The following is a 16,048-nucleotide window of genomic DNA, read 5'->3' as shown; positions in this document are numbered from 1 at the left end:
ACATCATTGCACCAGTGGCAGACATGCTCCCAGCTTCATGTGGAGCCAATTCAGACCGTTAGGGGCCAAAATTGGCTCCTGTGAAGTGCAGGAGTATGCCCACCACCAGTGCAATGACATCACTTGAGGAAGTGATGTTGTTGCACCCACTGGGAGTGCACCCACTATGTGCTTGTCCAGGTTGCCTGCCAGAGGTAAGTAATTACCGGGCACTTTGCCAGCTCCTGCTGATCACCAGCAATCAATGAGCAATGGGGCAAACCCCCGGGAGATTGCCCTTCACCAGTTAGGGTTCCCAGGTGGTTCCCAGAGGTTTGCCCCATTGCCTGCTGAGGTGGTAAGCCCCCAGAGATCACCCGCCACCAGCAGGCATCCCGGGAATACACGTGGCATGCATGCTCCCAGCAGAAACGGCGCTGTCACTTCCAGAAATGATGTCATTGTGCCAGCCATGGGAGTGCTCCTGTGCTTCGTTTGGAGCTGATTCTTAAAGAATATGCCCTGAGGGGTGTGCAGGAGCACTCCCATGGCTAGCGTGACGACATCATTTCCAGAAGTGACGTCATCATGCAAGAGTTAGGAGCACGCACATGCAGGGCCGGCGCATCCGTTGAGGCTGGGCTGGCAGCCACCTCGAGCGCTAAGGTGCCGGGGGGGGGGGCGCCATGGAGCTCAATTGCCCCATGCTGCTGCCACCGCCACAAATACACAGCTGCGGGCCAAGCATGGCAGGCGGCCGGGGTGGTGTGCAGAGCAACTGAGCCAGAGGACTGGGAGGATGCACACGCGCCATCCCAGCAGCATGCCCTGTGTGTGACGTCACATGCAGTGACATCATCATGCAGTCTGGGTGTGCGCGCAGGGGAACAACAGCCCTGAAGCTGCCTCAGATGCCAGAAACACTGGCACCAGCCCTGCGCGCATGAAGACACACATGTAGAAGGCACAAGGTAAGTGCCAGCTCCCCCGCACCTCCAGCCAGTAGAGTACAGGGACCTGGCAACCCTACACCAGTGGACAACTAGGAACCCTAGCCTCTGGCCACACCAAGACTTTAAGCACCTCTTGGCATGAAGGAAATAAATACTCTGGTAGATTGCTTGTTATCTGAAATGTGGTGTGGGAGTGAGAGTTTTACAGATACCGTGGGCTGCCAAAAAAACAATTAAGTGGGTTGTTGACCAAATCAAGCCTAAATAATGCTAGGAAAAGTTGAAAGCAGGAAAAAAGGAAGGCCTAACGTGAGATGGCTTGACTCAATAAAGGGAAGCCCCAGCCCCAACCTGAGCAAGGCTGTCAATGATAGGATGTTTTGAAGGTCATTCATTCATAGGGTCACCATAAGTCAGAAGCAACTTGATGGCGCACACAACGCTCACAGAGAGGTTATACAACTGGCAAGATGTTCCCCAAAACTCCTTCCCTCTGCTCAAGGACCCCCCGGCCCACACTCATTAGCTTCTCATCCTTACAATCACCCTGTAAAATAGGCCAGGAATATTATTACTACCTAGAGTTGCCAGCCTCCAGGTGGTGGCTGAAGACAGGGCCGGCCTGCCCATTGAGGCCGGTAAGGCTGCCACCTCAGGCGTTAAGGTGCCGGAGGGGCGCCAGCCCAGGGACAGGGGCATGCGCCACGGAGCTGTAGCCGTCACTGCCAGCCAGGAACGCGTGCTGGCAGCAGCGGTGTGGGGCAGCTGAGCGGGCAGCCTCCCGTTCAGTTGCACTGCGGGCCCGGCACAGCCGGCAGCCAAGGTGGCCGGCTGCGCCTGGCCCACAGAGCAACTGAACGGGAGGGCTGGAAGGCCCCACGCATGCGCACCAGCCCTGTGTGATGATGTCACACACAGTGACATCATCACGCAGCCTGTCGTGCATGCACAGAGGCAGCCATTAAGCTGCCTCAGGTGCCAGCAACGCTGGAGCTGGTCCTGGCTGAAGATCTCCCAGAATTACAATTGATCTCCAGGCCACAGAGATCAGTTCCCCTGGAGAAAATATCTGCTTTGGAGGGTGGACTCTATGGCATTATACTCCATTGAGGCCCCTCCCCACCTCAAACTCCACTCTTTCCAGGCTGCCCCACCCCAAATCTCCAGGAATTTCCCGACCTGTACTTGGCAACCCTGTTACTACCATATGCACTCAGCAGTATGAGAGCACTTTGTCTTCAGCCACCTAGCAGTGTTGTGGTAGAAACCAACCTTCAGCCAGGGATCTCCTTTGAACCCCAAAGAGCACCAATAAGGCTGAAAGCGAGAGCCTTGGACTACATGCAATGGGGGATTGGGGCATTCTCCCATTCTCGTTGGGAGCTGTTGGTCCAAGCTGCTCTGGCAGATATGCCAGCCCTTGGTGGTGGTGGTGGCCCTTCCAAATACGATTCAACCATTTCCTATTGTATAAGCAGCTTCTAATCCTTCATGGTTTAAATCGGTTGCTCTTCTATAGGAGTGCGGGATTGATCTTCTTCGGTGATGAAGATTGAGGGTGTTTCCCTTTTCTAGGTTTCTGAGAGCCAAGCTACAAGTGAGGAATGACACTTGCCTGGCCAGTGAACAGACTCCCGTGTATTCTTCCCTGTTCGCTTGCCATTCACTTGCTCTCCGCTTGATCAAATGGAGCGCAAGTGAATGGCAAGTGAACAGGGAGGACTACACGTGAGTCTATTCACTTGCCAGGCAAGTGTCATTCCTTACTTGTAGCTTGGCCCTGTGTCTGCTGCTCAATCTACTTCCAATTGATAAATTCTTTCAAGGAGGCCACTAGAAGAGAATTAATTTGTACATTTTATTTTAGTGAGGGTTTGCATTGCCAGAGACAGCAGCTATCTTGAAGGCACGCTGTGTGGTGTTTTTTTTCCTCGGTGCACCAGTCTTTTTAAATTTTATTATTGCTCACAGTCTTAATTAGTATTGACATAATAGTTAGGGGGTGGGAGCAGAAAGCTTTGCTCTTTTAACCCTTTTACTTTATCTGGCAGCTACTGCCTGGTTTTGCACAATACGGAGCCAGCGACCTTACAGCATTAGGCAGAAAAAGGAAATTAAGTATATCAGTTTTTATATTCTAGATCATTTAATATATTAAAGACTATAGTAAAAGGCCATTCTGTGTACAGAAGTGTGTGTGAATCAATGTCTGTATCCTGTAGCAACCGGCCTGATTAGCTTAGATTTCTATCAAAAGCCTTTCTGAATCCCCTACCTGAGGGGGCACGACAAATGGTAACCAGGGCACAGGGGCTGCTTGAAAGCAGCACCTCTAGAATCCCTGTGGCTCACTTGGTGCCTTTACTGTGTTCTGGCAGTAGGCAGAGACCTTCCTAGTCCACTGTGCATTTGGTCAATTCTTTAGTTGCTGGTAGGGTTGCCAGCTCCAAACTGAGAAATTCCTGGAGATTTGGGGGGAGGAGCCTGGAAACAGCAGGATTTGGGGAGGGGAGGGACCTCAGCAGGGTATAATGCCATACAGTCCACCCTCCAAAGCAGCCATTTTCTCCAGGGGAACTGAACTCTATGGCCTGGAGGTCAGTTGTAATTCTGGGAGATCTCCAGCCATCACCTGGAGGCTGGCAACCCTCGTTGCTGGCCTGTCTCCTTCTGCCCTGTTCTGTTTTGCAAACGGCTGCTGGTTTATTATTATCGAGGGATTTTTTTTTAACAAGTAGAAGATTGATTTTAATTTTTTTGAAGTGTGTAAACTGCTCTGAGCAGACAGAGCTTTGGAAAAGAAAGCTATAAATATTTGCAATAAGCAAATAAATCATTGGGTCTAGGGTACAGACAGTGCGTTCTTCCTTTCCTGTTTTATCCTCCTTCCCGGGAGAAAAGGATATATGAGACACAGGTGGAGCTTAGAGGCAAGATTCCAGTCCTTTCTGGAATCCGTTGCCTGAAGCAGTTACTTCCTATAGTAGCTTCTTTTGGTTTCTCTGAACACATGATCTGTGAGGGGAAAAACAGGTTTGGAGCTATTCCCTTCCCGCTAGCAGGATTTGGCCTTGGATATGGGGCCTACAGCTTCGCTTCAGAGCTACGGCTTTGGAAGGTCCCCCTTGGCAGAAGCCTGTTTTAAAAACGAATGGCTTTTCCTCACATTCGCATGCCCAACATTGGATAGCAAGCAGAAGCCCAAAGCTGCTATAGCCATCTGCGGAAGCTTTTTCCTCACTATGTTGTTTATCGCATTTCCCAGGAAACGCACCTCACAGGCTTTTCCAGCTCTGAGAGGAAGCACTGAAATATTTACTTGCCTCCCCTCCAAAATCTGTTCTCATTAAGGCAGTTAAAAGTAAACGAACCACATAATGTGGAAACCGGAGCTCTTTTCTTCCCATAAACACTCTCTTGCTGCTCAGAGAAAATGAGCACCGGCCACAGAGAGATGGCAACGTGACAAGCAAGATAAGGTTAAGTGCTGCAAAGTCGGGCCTGGAAGACAGACTCACAAAGAGTTTGAATACGATCCTCAGAGTGACAGCAAAGACCAGCAATGCACCCCTGCTAGATAACACCCTTAGGGCCAAGTAGCATGTAATGCAACAGTAGGTATTGGTAGTCTTGTAATGGGAAAAGACAATCACCATATCAGTGCCTGTCTTTTTCCTAGCCTGTCTTTTTCCCAGCCTGGACGTAAAACAATCCAGGAGAACTATTTTTGACTGAAGAACTGACACTGTCTCTTCTCCAGCACTGATCCATATCATCTATACCCTGTGGCTGTTCCTTGGCCCTCCAATCAGGGCTGTTTTCAGGTTGGAGGGGGGCTGGAGAGAGAGTGCTATGCCCACTACTAGGCTCCCCTTCTTGCCCTCCCACCTATGTGCCCCTACCTGCCTGTGTGCCCTACCTTTGCCCACTCTCAAGTCCTCCCACCAGATGCAATCACAGCTGCCCATACTGCCTGCAACTCCTTTCCCCAGTGGTACTGGATAGTGGGTACAGCTAGGGGTGCCACTGTTGTGGCCACCAGGAATGCTGATGCTTATTGCACCACCCACATGCCCTTCTTCTAGGGTTGCCAGCCTCCAGGTGGTAGCTGGAGATCTCCCAGAATTACAACTGATCTCCAGGCAACAAAGATCAGTTCCCCTGGAGAAAATGACTGCTATGAAGGGTGAACTCTATGGCATTATACCCCACTGAGGGCCCTTCCCTCCTCAAACCCCACCCTCTCCAGGATCCACCCCCCCAAGTCTCCAGGAATTTTCCAACCTGGACCTGGCAACCCTACATTCTCCAACTGCGCTAGGCAGCATATGCAGCAGGGCAGAGAGGTGACAAAGCACTCACACGAGCAGGCTGGGGAAGGGCGTGAATGCAGCCATCAGAGGAGAGGTGTGGGTCAGCAGAAGTGGGTCTCATCAGAAGCCACGGACTCTGACAGCTGCCCCATCTTGCCATCTCAGGGGCAGTGATCACAGAAGGTTCCAGACTCAATCAACAACATTTTATCCAGTCCCAAGTAGCTGGACCAGGTAAGAACCCTGCTGGGAAGGCCTTAGGCAGAAACACTTCCCTTGGAAATGTCATGCTTGTTCAGTGCTCTTTTTAAACTGGGCTGTGCGATACCCATGCAAAACAGCTACACCCACACACTTTACCTCTATCCAGTCCCCGTGTCTCCTGAACTGTGATCATTATAGGCAGCAGGGATCTCACTTGCACACCAGTGATTGGTATTGTATCTGTGTGTGCTTTTCTTGGTAGTATATTGAAAGCAAGAGAACGTGCCATGCCTGCGGGAGCTTCCTGCCCTCATCTGGATCGCAGAAAAACAGCCATGAATCGGGAAATCGTTCTGATATCTTATGCCGTTCTCTTGTTTTGAGGGAAGGGGAAAGATTGTAGCCAGGGATCGTTTGGGAAAATACATAGCTATCTACTGATAGAGTGTTACAGCAACTAATGATTCCCTGCTGGCGGCTGTTGTGAATTCTCCCTGCCTCTCCCTTGCTGTGCGTATGGCTCTTTCCCCAACCATCCATTAGCGCTGCTCGGTGAAACTGTGACTGGTTCTTGCCAGCGACCCTTTTAATTAAGGAAATATGTTGGAGTTTGCCTAGTGAATAACTCTCTGTGGGTTTTTACACACACACACCCCTCCTTTGGTAGCACAGTTTGGATAAAAGGACTCTGCAAGGGAATGTGTGGCTTGCATGTTAAAGACAGGCAGCTGGAAGGTTGGCGGTCAAATCCAGCCACCCAAAGGCTTGTCATCTGGCTCCAAAATAGCTTCTGTTCCAAGAACCAGTCCCCTTATGCGGTTATATACCTTTGCTACTTTCTCCTAGTATAGAATATGCCCCAATAAACTCCTGGTTGGACTACTGTAATGCAGTTTACATGGGGCTGCCCTTGATGATGGTATGGAAGCTACAACTGATCCCTAATGCAGAAGTTAGAGATTTCTAGGGTTAGCCACAGGGAACATAGAACCCCGGTTTAATATGAGCTCTGATGCTAAGCAATATGATTCCAAGCTAAATTCAGGGTGCTAATGCCCTTTACAATTTTGATGCAAGATATTTGCAACATGCTTTCTTTTCCCTTCTCTTGTGTTAAGAAACTACATTTTGTGAGAACCACAAGGCATAGAATTCCATTTTATTTGCTAGTATTCATCACAGAGGTGACCAGGAATTTCACATCTCTCCAATCTGTCACTCTTGATATCTAGCCACTCCAAAGCCAAAGGAGCCACCTGCTGCTAATGAACAGTCCTCCCTGCTGTAATTGGGAAATGGGATACCTTTGCACTAGAGATGGGCACAAACCAAAATACAAACCAAAGTTCATCACGAACAGGCGGGTTTGTGGTTTGCGAACCAGCAGTTCCTCAGAGCCCATTTCTGATGAACCCCCACGAACTTTAGGGCAGTTCATTTGGTTCGTTTTTTGGTTTGTCACTGCAGACATCCTGGTGCCAATCAATCAGTTTCCTAGGCAACGGGGGTTGGGTTTTCTGCAGACCTCTGCTGACCCAGAAGTGACTTTCTTCTGATCCAGAAGTGGTGATTTGCTGACCCAGAAGTGGCATTTTCATGAACCAACCGAACCGGTTCACGGACCAGGGCAGGTTCATGAAAGTTCGTGGTTTGTGAAACGTGACAAACCATGAACTGCATGGTTCAGTTTTTTTTCTGGTTCGTGCCCATCTCTACTTTGTGCATCTCACTAAAAAGACAAGATTTTGCCCCAGCCCTTTAAAGTGGTTCTCTGCTCTTTGCTGCCTCCATCAGCAGCTGGTTAACCTCTGTTCCAAGTGGATCCTTTTTAGGTTTGGCCCAAGGAGGGGCTCTGGCTCAGTGGCAGAGTACACACTTTGCAGGCAAAAAGTCCCAGGTTCAGTCCCCGGCCTCCCTATTTAAAGGATTTAAAATAACATCTTCTGGGAAAGACCTTAATCTGCTAAAGGTCCACAGTAGGGCAGGGCATAACCCAAATATGGTAGTGCCTTTCTAATCTCTACTCCACAAAAATTTGTGCTAGGAATAAACCGGTTAGTCTTTCAAGTGACCCAGGATCCTTGCTTAATATTTCTGATGAGAGCAAAGCTATAGGACCTATATGCCAACATTTAGGGACAGCAGGAGAGAGGATTTTAAATGCTGGGAGATGTTCGTATTTCATATGTAAGCTTTTCTGTCTCTCATTTTGTCTTATTCCCTTCTAACTTGGACCTCAAAATTCCTGAGGTTTTAAACATTTCTTTCTAGTGTTACAATAAAATCAGAAAATCAGAATCAGAAAAAAATCAGAAATGATTTTTTCAGTGGAGAAGGGGAGGTAGAGATTCTCAGTGAGATTTTATAGGCCTAGTTTTGCTTATATTTCAAATGATGTAACAAAATTTAAGAACATTTGCCATGTTTGTGAGTTTCCTAGAAATCTCTAAATCGCGGGTGTGGGAGAAACGGGATGTGAGGCTAAATAGTTTATTGGTCTGGCCCAGCCGGTTGGTTCCTTTGTTTCGGGAGAAATTTCAGCCATTGCATTTTTCATCTGCAAAATAATGCCAGGAGTAATTCCTGCCCCCCTCTACCCCCGACTATGCCTTGAGTTACAATCCTAGTGCTCCTGGCCAAAACAACATGCAGTCCTAAAAACAAGCACATTTGCATAATCTATTCTGAGTGCAGATTTTTGATGGATTGGTCTGGCTCAGTGAATGTACAGCCCTGTCCAAAACGATCATCCAGTTGAGGGGGATGGTCAAAATTTTTGTCTGCGTAAGGCAGCCTTGGGAGGCCGTCATGTAATTAAATTGGACATTAGCAAATGCTGGGCTCACAGGGGAGTCTCCCTGCCTTTTCTGGCCCACCTAGGGTAGGTAAGGGATTTGCGCTTCTAAATCTTACACGGTTGGAAAAGAAAACAACATATACAGATAGTGAGATTCTAGCCCCTCTCGGTTCACTCCTGTTGCTATGGGAACTGCTTCTCGATTGTAAGGGCCCTCATGGTTTGCTTTTTTTATCTGTGCATCTAGGCTTTTGAGGCAGCAAACAAATATCTTGAGAGAAAGCATCTTTGCTCACTCGGATGTAGGACGGATTCTGGGTTTAAAGTCGAAAAAGAATGAAAGCAGGACTGTAAACCTTCAGGGACTACTGGCAGCATCAGAGCTCCTCATGGTTGCTAGGTCGTTCTTAACCTGGTTGTAAAGGCCAAGCCTTAGAGCTGGGACTATGTGTTGAAATGTATACGAGTATCTCTATGGATGTGTCCCGCACACTTCTGACACCAGAGCCCGCCCACCCCACTTGGCAGGTCTAGAAGTGTACCCACCCTTCGTTTGCCTTTCCCTCCCTCATCTCCAGGGGGCTCGATTGGTGAAACTGTGTAGGGGGGGGGTTAACTTCCCTTCTCCCTTGGCACGATAGCCTTGATCTGATTCAGGACACCAGGCAAGTACAATTTATCTTTAAAAACATATTGAGAAGATCTAAACTTCCACTGTTTCATCTGCTTTGCTCTTTATCTGATCAGATCCACACACCTATTTCCAAGTTAGTTCCAGGGCTCCATCTCTTTCGTAGTAGTGCGACCAAGAAATGGAACCTTAGACAGAGCTATGCAAAGAGAGGCGGATTGGATTTTTCAAAAGTTCTCACTACGCAGCACAGTAAAGACAAATTTAGCAAGACAACTAGGCGGTATTAAATTTTGAGGCCAGCATCCCTGGAGTCCAGTAGCCTGAAATGGCAAAGTTACAATAGATTACCCCCATGCTATCTTGTAGGAAACATGTAAGCTAGGTGGACCCTCTAAACGGTAATGCGGGTACATTCTACGCCTGCTTATTCTGAAATAAGTCTCACATCTTTTTTAAAAACCCTTTCTTAGAACAAGTATTTCACCATTCAGAAAATGTCGGGAATCCAGAAATAAAAATAAAATGTATTGATTTGAACACAACACAAGCTCGTTGGGGAATGTAAAAGGCTTTTCATAAACCTCGATCTGAAATCATCCAGGATAACTGCTTACCAGGGCTATTCTTCATGTTTCATTTCACTGCATTAAAAAAAGACATGTGCAAGGAAGCTATCAAAGGCTGAAAACACAAGTTGTGAACCAAAAGGCCCCCACTTCAAATCTGGCACATGCCCCAAGCTCACAGAGAGCCAAGCTACAAGTGACGAATGACACTTGCCTGGCAAGTGAACAGACTCACATGTATTCCTCCCTGTTCACTTGCCGTTCACTTGCTCTCCACTTGATCAAGTGGAGCGCAAGTGAATGGCAAGTGAACAGGGAGGAATACATGTGAGTCTGTTCACTTGCCAGGCAAGTGTCATTCGTCACTTGTAGCTTGGCTCTCAGTGGCTTTCTCTTTTGCTCCCCTCTTCCCTCAATACATGCATTGGTCTACCTTACAGGGACATTGTGAAGATGGCTGAAGTAGTATGCTTTGAGCCCTGGTACGGATTACTACTATTTCTTTAAACTGAGGAGCTGAAGACAGAAAATCCAGATGGTGGTATTCAGGAGGTTGCCCTAGAGCCAAGCTGCATGTGACGAATGACAAGTGACGAATGGCAAGTGAACAGGGAGGAATACACGTGAGTCTGTTCACTTGCCAGGCAAGTGTCATTCCTCACTTGTAGCTTGGCTCTAGTCCTAAGGCAATAGTGATCCCTTTCTGGCCTCCTTGCTCCTCTTCCCTCAAATTTGAAACCAGCTCAGATGGCTGGCTGAGCATGAGCATAGGTGCAAAGTGCCAGCCCAGGTCGTCTTCCTCTCTCTTTAGGGATCAGGGACAGCAGCCACAGAGATCAGATTCTCTTTCTAAGGAGATTGGAGCAGGGGAGAATCTTTGCTTCCCCTCCCTCTACCTCTTTGGCAGCTGGATTTTGCACCATAAGGTCAGACCAGTGCAATCCCTAACAGCTGTGAGAACAGGAGACCCTGCAGAAATCAACCCCCTGTGCGTTTGCTACAGCCGAAGGGGGAGAGGATGCTGAATTAATTTTTTATGTTGCAAGCGGAAATTGAGATTACCACATACGCCTCCCCCCCCGCCCCGCCTTGCTGGTGCACTTCTGCGGCCTTCGTTGCGCCTGTGGTTAAATCTGGGTGGTTTAGAATCTCTATGAAACCCTCTAACGCTGACCAAAGCTATTCCCTCTCCCCCGCGCTAGTCTGGTATTGCTCCAGGCTGTAACAGTAAATGTTTTTCCATTGATTATTCAGAATAAATTCTGCCGTCCGGCTGAAAACAGAGGTTGCTTCCATACTGAGGCACTTTTGCACAATGCTCAATTGTTCTTTCCCCACAATTGGCTACATGCAGAGTGAAAACAGGGATTCTACATGGCGTTGGAGGCAGCGCTGAATTTCCTATCTAAAATTTGGCAATTTAATCTCTGTGGGCAAGGCTGCATTCTCTGTTAATGGGGGAAATAAGACCCGTTCGGCTCCTGCCTCTTTTGTCTCTGCAATTGTCCTTTTAAAATTGTTTCCCTCCTCTTCACAATTACTTTTGCCTTAGTTCAAAATTGATTCTTAATCAGTTCTTGGGTGAGGGTGTGTGTGTTAATTACTGCTTTTCACAGCCAAGATAATTGCTCATTAATTTTTTTATAACTGCTTATTATTTTGCTCCTTAATAATATAAAATAATTGTTCATTAATTTGGCTTCTCCAACCAGCAATGTTTGGGTTTCTAGGAGCTCCCAAATGGTAGCTGGGATATCGTAATGCTGCTTAAAAGAAATTACTTTTCCTCTTATTTTAGATTTTTTTCTGCAAACCTGAATGTTTATAGAGGGGAAAAACATATCCATACATGGCCACATTGTGCGAATGTTTTGATCCACCCTTTGGGGCCAGACACCTAGATAATTCCTGTGTATATTTTAGGCATATACAACATATTTTCAAACATATGTTCATTGTTTAAGTGTGACTAATTATATACACAAATAATATAACAAAAATAATACAGTACTTAAGAATTTTAAGTTCTTTCTTCATGATCTCCATGGATCAGGCTTTGTGCCCATACGGATTTTTGGAAATTGGAATTTGCAAACTTCCAGAACTAGCTTTCAGGCACAAAAATCCTCTCCTCGCACAGCTAAGCGACAAGAGACAAATTACACGAGGAGGAGCACATGAAGGGAGTCGCAATGTTAGCCAGGAAGTGGAGTTTCAAAAGAGATTGGAAGGCTTTGTCAATTTCCCCTCTCTACAGAGCCAGAGAGATCTCTGAAAGTTTATTTCCTCTTTGCCTCTGAGAAGGGGAGGTGAAACTGACAGAGCCTTAGGAGGCTAAGAGGAAATTAACAAACCCTCTGAGCAGGGATCTCCCTGGCTCTGTAGAAAGGGGAAATTGACAAAGCCTTCTGATCTGTTTTAAAACTCAGCTTTCCGGCTAACATTGCGACTCCCTTCACGTGCTTCTCCTCGTGTAATTCATCTCTTGTCGCTTGGCTCTCAGAGATGCAGCTTTGACTGTACATGCCCAACTGGGCTGGGGGCGGGGTTCGGTGGAACAACCTTTGCTTTGCATGCAGAATGTTTGCAGTTCAATCCACGGCATCTCCAGTTAAAAGGACCAGGCAGTAGGCGAGGTGAAAGATCTCCACCTGAAACCCTGGAGAGAGGCTGCCAGTCTGAGCAGACAGTATTGACCTTGGTGGGCCAAAGGTCTGATTCAACATAAAGCCGCTTTATATTCTTGCTCAGTTCTCTTTCTTCCATCTCAGCAGCGTTAGACAGATTCTCCAGGAGATGGTTTTCCTTTTTATATCCCCCATTTCTTTTCCTACCTGTGTCTGTAAGCAGTCTCTGCTTTGTATAATTTATTCATCTTCTGCTGTGCCCTGGGACCTATCTTTTCGATTCAAACATGCTGCTTGTCCTGTTTTGACTGTAAAAGACTATTTCATTCTGTCCCAATTATGCACTTTCTGTTGTTTACTGCAGGAATTGTTTTCTCTTTCCAAATGCTGTTTTCCCCTCAGATGGCAAAAACCAAGATACATGTGCTAAGGTAGCCACAAGGGCCGCAGCTGGAGGCTTTTTCTCTCAGGTGTTGGGTATACTCACAATGTTGCTTTTACATTTCATACATATGCCAAGTAGTATAATTGTGTGTGCTAATGAAGTTATACATGAGGCGTTTTATGCTGAAGCAGTAAAATTAGTTTTGGTTTGATTAGAATGTGTTCCGTATATTTTCCCCAAATTTCTGTTCCCCCCCCCCCGAACTCTGTTTCCCGAGTCAACTATAACTGAATGCTGGATAACTGGTTTCAGTATAGGTTTTCTGGTGTTATCGGTTGTCTTAGAGCCAAGCTACAAGTGACGCCTGACACAGGTTGGCCACTTGTCAGCTTCCCTCAAGTTTTGATGGGAAATGTAGGCATACTCGTCTTGCAGCTGTAATGGAGAGCCAAGCTGTAAAACCAGGATGCCTACATTTCCCATCAAAACTTGAGGTAAGCTGACAAGTGTCCAACCTGTGTAAGGCGTCACTTGTAGCTTGGCTCTTAGGCTTCTTTTTATTGTTACTTTATTTTTAAAATGCAATATTCACTTTAAAAAAAAAACTTTTAAACTGCTATTGATTGGAAGCCGAGAGTCATACCTGCTTGGGTTGCTGTTGGAGTGGAGGCTAGGGAGGGTGCAATGCGGGGAAGGGAGGGACCTCAGCAGGGTATAACGCCATAAAGTCCACCCTCTAAAGCAACCATTTTCTCCAGGGGAACTGATCTTTGGAGTCTGGAGATCAGCTGCAATTTTGGGAGATCTCCGAGCACCCCCTCAAGGTCGGCAACCCTAAATCCATCACAAATAGTGAAAAAGCTGGCAGAATTGCAGCTAATCTTCTCGGTTCTGGTCCAGATCAACACAAATCCTGAGTTTAAGCAGTGTTTAGTGTCTGACTTGGCCCACTTGTTTCGGAGCAAGGATTTGCTAGGTCAGCCTCCTGGCATGACATCTTTTAACTATTGTTGATGGGAGGACACAACATCTACATTTTTTGGCATGCTGGATATAGTCTTTTAAATAGTAAAAGGGTCTGCTTCCTTCACTGGTGAAAATAACTTGAAATTCCTACTGGTACTGTCTCTCTACACAAGACGCCCGGGGGCGTGTTCGTCAACTGTTGGGAGGCTCAATGTTAGCTGGGAAGCGCAGTTTAAAACGACAGAGCCTGCGGAGATCGCTCTGGAGGGGATGGATTCTCTCACAACCCTCCAACGTCCCTGGTGTCTCCCCTTCCAGAGCCTTTGCCCTGCTGAGGCTCAGTGAATTCAAAGTTTTAAGCAGCAAAGGTGGCAGGGTAAAAGTTCCAGAAGGGAAGACAGTTTGGCACACCTTCCGCATAAGGAGAGTCTTGGAAGACTCTAAGATGGGGAGTTCCACTTTTGTCCACTTTCTTACCAGCCCTCTATACCTTTCTTATTATATTTATTCCCTATTTTTCTCTGAAGGGTCCCAAAGAGATATACAACATTAATATGGTGGTCCCCGGCCCGAAGGACATCCGTCTGGCCTCAACCGGGGCCAGGGCTTTTTCTACCCTGGCCCCAGCCTAGTGGAACGCTCTTCCACTGAAGATCCGGGCCCTGCAGGACCTGTTACAGTTTCGCAGGGCCTGTAAAACGGAGATGTTCCGCCGGGCCTTTGGCTGAGTGCCAGCGGGTGTCCCCCTTCTTCCATCTAAGGCCACCACTTTTTCTGGGGCTGACCTCAGCCATCTGCTATGCCCATATACAGACTCCCAATATTTGTTTAAATAGCCCACTCCTGGACTATTTTAATGACTTTAAAAAAATTATTATTGATTTTATGGTTTTGTTACTTTTAATGTATTGTTGAATGTTGTTAACCGCTCTGAGCCCATCTGTGGGGCGGGCAGGGTATAAATCAAATCAAATCAAATCAAATAAATAATACATTCAATGAAAATACAATTTAAATAAAATGGAATGTAGTCTATTAGGGCTGGTCTTGAATCCAGTGGTGTAGCACATTTAAGGGCACCAGTCACAGGCCAGGGACTCCTTGGCACATGCCCAAGGACTTGTGTCTCTCGCAATCCATAGTTTATACCTGGAAACATGAAGAGCAGATAAAAAGCAAAGCTTAGGTATTACATCAGATATGTTTCTCCTACTTTGCCCTCTTTGCTACCAGCCTGTACCAGCTTACTTCCACCTCTGACTTCCTTATAGGTGTCTCTTTGCCTCCTTGTGTGACTTGCCAGTTTGGTGTAGTGGTTAAGAGCAACAGGACTCTAATCTGAAGACCCAGGTTTGGTTCCCCACTCCTCCACTTGAAGCCAACTGGGTGACCTTGGGTCAGTCACAGCTCTCCGGAGCGCTCTCAGCCCCACCCACCTCACAGGGTGATTGTTGTGAGGATAAAATAACACACTTTGTAAACTGCTCTGAGTGTCCTGAAGGGCAGTATATAAATCGAATATTATTATTATTGCTTGTACGTGATAAGTAATGCAAATATCACAAAGTCACCAGAAGTCTCCAGTGCTGTCTCATCCCAAAGAAATGAAAGCATGAAAAGTTTTGCCCCAGAATGTCTCGCCACACTGGGCCCATAATAATACATGGCGTTCTTATTTGCACATTATTCCCAAGGTCAGTTTTACTTATTCTGTAGGGCGCCTCTGCGTGATGCAGCTTCCGTTTGGATGGGGCATTGCGGTCTAGGCTCTCTGCCTTTTCTTCCCTTGAAAGCTTGATCGGATCTTCCCCCACCTCCCGGGAAGACACAAAAAAAGTTCCTTTCCCATTCATATACATTTTTAAAGAAAAGAGTTTAACAATCAATAGGCTCTTAGCTTGAGATTTCATTAAGGGTTTCTCTGCACTCTGTATCGATTGCTCGCCTGGGCAATGCCAAGGCCCGCTTTGCTGTAGAGAGCAGTAACACACGCAGTTTTGATAAACACAAGAAGCAACTACTTTCAGTCGGCTGTTTTGCTTGCTGTTTGGGCAGGTGTCTTTGGATCCAGCTGGTCTACAGACGAAGGCCATCCAGTCATCCCGCGAGATGCTAAGAAGCGAACATAAGAACAGCCCTTCTGGATCAGAGTCCCAAAGTCTAGCAAGTTCACCATCCCATTTTCAATTCTGGCTGACCAAATCCCCTGGAGAAACCCAACTCCTACCTCTGATACTGCTCCGTTTTATGGATAGTTTTTATGCAGCTTATGTTTAACGGCTTGTTTTTTTTAATGGCTTGTTCTTTATACTGTGGTTTTTAATTGTAAGTTACCTTGAGCAGGACTCTGAAGAGATGGCATAGAAATAGTCTAAATAAGTATTTAAACACACACACAAGTTTCATTTTCAACTACCCATTTCCAACTAGCGTGGCTAATATCGTAAGAAAAGCCCTGTGCAAGACGGTCCCAGGGAAGAGGAAGCGCTGCTGGTTTGACTTTTTATATCTTCTCTCCCAAACGGATCATCATTCTCCCCTCGTTCATGTCATGCTCGCAACACCAACCCTGGGAGGTAGTTTAGGCTGAGAGTGTGACTAAGATCACTCTAACCGCTACACCA

This window comes from Eublepharis macularius, chromosome 17 (assembly GCF_028583425.1).
Source record: "Eublepharis macularius isolate TG4126 chromosome 17, MPM_Emac_v1.0, whole genome shotgun sequence".
Taxonomy (NCBI): Eukaryota; Metazoa; Chordata; class Lepidosauria; order Squamata; family Eublepharidae; genus Eublepharis; species Eublepharis macularius.
This window is presented reverse-complemented; position numbering follows the sequence as displayed.